This window comes from Pinus tabuliformis, chromosome 9, assembly GCF_031772625.1.
Source record: "Pinus tabuliformis cultivar Carrire ecotype Pingquan chromosome 9, CPIR1, whole genome shotgun sequence".
In the NCBI taxonomy this organism is placed as follows: Eukaryota; Viridiplantae; Streptophyta; class Pinopsida; order Pinales; family Pinaceae; genus Pinus; species Pinus tabuliformis.
In genome coordinates this window covers 1,926,291,208-1,926,297,097 of record NC_142307.1, presented here as the reverse complement: position 1 = coordinate 1,926,297,097, position 5,890 = coordinate 1,926,291,208, and the positions used below count along the sequence as shown (strand labels likewise).

Below are 5,890 nucleotides of genomic sequence, written 5' to 3'. Positions count from 1 at the left end.
ATAATTAATGTATTGAATGAATTATCACAGTAATGATTTCTCTAATGTAATATTTACTTCTAGTATGTTGTTATGAATTACAAAATTGGCACACAGATACTAGACTTAATTACATGATTACTAATATCACTTATCTATATATATTTTGTTGTTATGTATATGCATGAATGATAAATAACCTATAGATTGAAAGCAACCATATGATAACCAACACCTACACTTCTAATTGGGAAATGTTGAGACATCCAATGAGGAATGTTATGATGTAAATTGCTTTATTACATTTTGTATATACTTGATGTACACTATTATGACATGGGTAAAGTGTATATGATAGGTGACATGAATACCCGACTAGATTATTCGATGAAAAGTATCCAATTAGTGTCATAGTGTGGTCCATATTAGGGTGTTGACCCTAGTTTTGAAGAGGTTGAGGCATTTCCCATCGTGTAACCTCCAAGTCTCGAATCGTGGGAGGGTGCGGATGGACATCTTCCCCTAGATGTGTGATGACAATTGCTAGTTTTCTAATAGGGAATTTAGGTCAATATAGTTGATGTTTCTGCCATATTGGTTTTATCAATGGTTATATCGGTATAGCCGATGTCATAGTATATTGCAGTGGATGATGGATAGGATTGGAGTAGAAGTAGGTTAGGGAGGAAAGGGGGCTATATGTTAGTTGGAGACTCTTGATGGGAAGTGGTATCATTGATTGACTTACTTAATTTGACTATTATATCTCTCTCTATTTTATTATCCCTTATTGTCAAACTTCCTTTGAACTCCTTGTGTCATTTTCACTTTAATTTCAAGATGAAGTTTTCTGAAAGAGGGGTGTATGTAATGCCCTACTTGATCCTATCATGCTAATTTTGATCAGTGTTTAATTAACTTGAAAATATTGACTTATAATTATTAAGTAATATGGGTATATACCTACAGTTGGTAATATCTAATTTTATTTTACGGATATGACTTTTATTATTTGTTATATTTCAATTCGCAAGGTGTCTTCTCAAATCTACCCTTGGATAAGATATGGTCTTCTCCAATTTTTTTCTAAATTAAATATTGATATTTCAATTTGGAGTGTGTCTTCTCAAATTTACTTTTGAATAAGATATGGTATTTTCCAATTTATTTTTAAATCAAATATCCATATTTCAATTCCCAAGGTGTATTCTCAAATTTACTTTTGGATAAGATATAGTAAGGAAAGTCAATTTTATTAAATTAAAAGGATAAGAGGGGTAGTCATGGCATTAATGGTAAGTGGTTGAGATGGATGGGAGGAAGAGACATAAAGGGAAGGAGGATGAGAGATAGAAAGGGGAGATCCTTGGCCTTTGTTTTGGATTGGAGAAATTTATTTTGGGGGAGGAAGGTGGAAAAGGAGAAGGGAGAGAATGGAGAGAAAAATAAGAGAACTCAAACTTGGATCAATTGGAGAGTGTTGGTTTTAACTTGGACACACTACAACTGGTTGGACTTGAGCTCCAAGGGCTAAGGAAACTGTCGAGGCTCTCTAGGCTAGGAAATCATTCTTAGTTGGCTCGGAGGTAAATTCAGTCAAGTAGCCAAGAGGAACATCCCAACAGAGCCAGAAGCATCCCAATGAAACTACTGGAACATATATTCTTCCATTTGTCATTTCATGTATGTAAATTGCTGCAAAATAAATTTCTTACATGTTTTATATGTTGTTGATCAAATTTTTCTTGTATGTTTCTATTAAGTAAATGGTGAGTTATAAACATATTATTTTATGGTTATTGTAATTTAATTAAATCATAAATTTGATTTAGTTAGAAGACCTAGGTTAGTTCGTCACATGCATCGTTGAGACTCTATGGTTTATTGATCATGTCAGTACGTGGAGCACAAGTTTCTTTCTCTAGACTTCTCTACATGCTTTTCCATTTGCAACTTTGCCGGATTCATCCATGCAATTGTTCATTTTTGTCACTGTTAGTTAACAAGTAGCATATGTTAGTGCTTATGTTCTTCATTGTTCTCACACCATTATTATCCATGTTCACTTATCTTGGTACGTGTTCTTGTTGTGGGGATCCTTTTGAAAAAACAGAGCTTAGTTCTCTAATTTTGAATAAATGAAAAGTTATGATGTAACATTATGTTAGAAACTTAACGATCGTGATATAATATGTTTTAGTATAATAATATATTTATTAACATCTTATATATATATATATATATATAATTGTTAACATCTTTTATATATATAATTTTAATTTTCTTATAAAAACAATTTTTTATTTTTTTTTAATATGAAGAATTATGATTTTTTTTTTTTTTTTTGTAAATTTGATAGCATTACATCTTCATGTCCAACTTCTCACTCTAATCGGAGATAGCACAAGATTTGAACTGCGAATTGAGTTACCCCTGCCAACAAAATTATGATATTTTAAATTAAATTAAAATTCTAAATAAATAAATATTCAGATTTTAATTCTAATCTTTTTTAAGTATGGGATTTATGTTTATGTTTCCCCTATTCTCTTATAATATTTACCCAATTTGGCTTTAACGTATTTTTTAATAAAAAAAAATTATGCAAGACTAAATCCTTAAATTTTGACAAATGGTCTTCAACTTCATAAAAGAAACCTCGTAGAAAAATTATAAAAAATTTGACAAATATTCTTCCACGTTATCATAAAAATTATAGGAAACAAACAACATGAAGTGAATAGGATCCTTAAACTTTAATCTTACAATCCTACCGGAAACTTTTGGGCTTTGACAATCGGTTCCCTTGTTTGGAGACTGGGTGTTCGATGCAAAAGACTTGTCTCTGTGGTATTTCAAGTTTGCAAAGCTCCTTGTGCATGGAATGGAATGCATGAAATTTCTTTCAAAACATTGGCACTAAGCTGCAATTCTTTTGAGGCTCGGTTGTGTGGTGAGGTTTTATCAGAAAACAATAAGAGAAGCTTCTTTAGCAGAAGATTTGGATCTACTTGACTTCTTCTTGCAATCATCTGTAACAACCACGACACTCTGATTGTTAGCTATGCCTTGATTCCGTGGGCAGACACGCCCAAGAGAAAATGACGATTATTTAGAAAAAAATATCCAACCTGAAGATGAAGATAATGACAAACTGTATCCTGGTTAATGAAAGTAGAAGCATTGAGTACGTCGAGTCCCTCCTTTCCTAGAAAGACCAAAAGCGTAGAGAACAAAATCCCAATTCTCCAATTACAAATTGTTAAGTTATCATCTCTGAACTTCCAAACTCTGCATCTACTGTAACAATAAGATGATCGGGAGAGCCTGTGTTCGCAAGAAGAGGAGGAGAGTGAATAAATTCAATCAATCCTTCGGCTCCTGTAATCCTTGCAGATTTTGAGCCCACCACGGAGCTTGCACGAATTGATTGTTTGGTAGCGGCTATCAATTTAGCCCGTTTCCTCTTTAATTTCTCAATTTTGTTGAGCAACTCAGGGATGTATTTAAGGACTCGAGAAACGGTATTTGGAATGCTCAGTTTCTTCTGCAAATGAGAATTCAATTCAAGAGAAAACTTAGTTTCAAGAATAAATTTAAAACCTCTATGTGAACCCAGTCAAAAGCAGAAGAAAATAACTCATAGTGATCAGGCAGCGAAATAGTGTCAGCAAAGTTAAATGCATTTGTATTCTAAATTGTACTTTCCATAATCTGAATTGTGTGTTAGCTTGTACCTACACATGCTATTTATGGTTAGACCAACTCAATCTAACTTGTACTTTCCGCATTTTAACTCCTCTTTTTTAAAAAACAAATAGGTTGTTTATGATAAGATATCCTGAAATTGTAGATATTATAATATCAATATGTTTGAAGCTCTAAATTTATTTTAATGCAAATGCATTTCAATGCGAAATAGGATATATGTGTATATGTTGTAATAAGATATACAGTGAAGTGACATATACCTAAATAGTGTAATTATATATATATATGGAAATCAAATGACAAAGAATTAAATTTTTCAAGTTGTGCTTATTCCCAACTTCTTGGGCGTTCACACTATTCTTCAGAATTATATTATTCCCTACTTCCACGAAATAAATGAACTAATACAACATCAACATCAATGGCGGATTTTGATCAGGTTTAGTCATTAACATTCCCTATTCCCTAACCCTTATCTAGAATAATGTAATACAAGGCTAGACGTGTGAGTATCAATTTAGCCTTTTTCCTCTATAATTTCTCGATTTTGTTGCACAACTCGGGGATGTATTTAAGGACCCGAGAAACGGTATTTGGAATGCTCAGTTTCTTCTGCAGATGAGAATTCAATTCAAGAGAAAACTTAGTTTCAAGAGTAAATTTAAAACCTCTATGTGAACTCAGTCAAACGCAGAAGAATGTATTTAAGGACCTCAGAAACGGTATTTGGAATGCTCAGTTTCTTCTGCAGATGAGAATTCAATTCAAGAGAAAACTTAGTTTCAAGAGTAAATTTAAAACCTCTATGTGAACTCAGTCAAAAGCAGAAGAAAAGACTCATAGTGATCCATTCACAAAATCACATTTTACGAACAAGGCAGCAAAATAGTGTCAAAATAGTATCATCAAAGTTAACTGCATTGGAATTCGGATTCATCTAAGGAATTGCTTGGAGGGTGAAACGTGGTGGGAATTCAGTCATAAATATTTTTTAATAAAGTGTTTAAATCATATTTTTGGTGAAAATAAATAAAACATTATCAAAAAATTTAAAGCACCTAAAAACTTGAAATTTATCGCACAATTTTATCTACCATCCCTATCGATCAGTTACTTTTTATTAAAACTATGAAGCGATAAGAAAATGATGTAGGTTTGAGGTTTACCTTTGGATTTAAATTAGGTAACAGCGAACTTAGTTGGGAGTAGAGTACTTTCAATGTCTTTCGCCTGTGCCATTCCCTGGAGTTATGTAAAGCCTTTTTGGTGCAAGAACTCCTCGGCCCAGAATATTCCCTGTCATACGTCTGCAGCTCTAAGCTATTTATGGGGAGAATACCCGGGGATTGGCTATGATGATATTCTTCAGGCATGAATCCAAATGGACTGCTGGCGTATTCATCCAGGACGACGTCATCAGTAGTTGGCAGTGGCGGCTGACCAAACAGGGGATTGGCTATGATGATATTCTTCAGGCATGAATCCAAATGGACTGCTGGCGTATTCATCCAGGACGACGTCATCAGTAGTTGGCAGTGGCGGCTGACCAAACAGCCAATATCTTGGCAGACATTTTGTGGTTGCAGGTTGATGATGGGCTTCACATGGGGAATGCACAAGCAAAGAGCCTATAAACGAATCGTTACAGGTATGAGTATTAGCACGAGAGAAAACTGGTAACGTGTTCATGACAGAGGTTAGGCTAGATAATAACCATAATAGAACTCAAAATTTGTTGGAAAAATCACCGCACCTCTATAGAATCCATAATTTCCACCCTGGGGATCCTAGTTACTGGTTTCGAACGGTTTACCAACACCTTCGGGTTTTGGTGTAACGGAAAGTTCTTCATGGTATCAGAGCTTTTCTGAAAACCAACTTTGCATAATATTGATGACCATCAGTAGCAATATGATATTCATTCATCATTAGACAACATCACTAATACAAGAACCAACACACGATTCCTATAAAAATATCTTTGCAAATCATATCTAAGTGTAATATAAATAGAAACACATTCGAATAATATTGATGACAACTCTCAATCTCATCAATAGGTAGCTAGGGGAACCATCTCAAAGGACAATAAAAATGAAAAACAACAACATTATTCACATTGGATTTATAAGCCTCTATCCTTTGTCTTGCATAAAACCACTTCCCCAGCAAGTCAATGGCATTCAACTTTTTATACAAC

General features: G+C 33.8%; 1 pseudogene; it reads right to left on the bottom strand.

Moving 5' to 3' along the window:
- Nucleotides 1-2,834: 2,834 nt before the first annotated feature.
- LOC149156663 (uncharacterized) lies at nt 2,835-5,379 on the bottom strand (annotated as a pseudogene).
- Nucleotides 5,380-5,890: the final 511 nt, after the last annotated feature.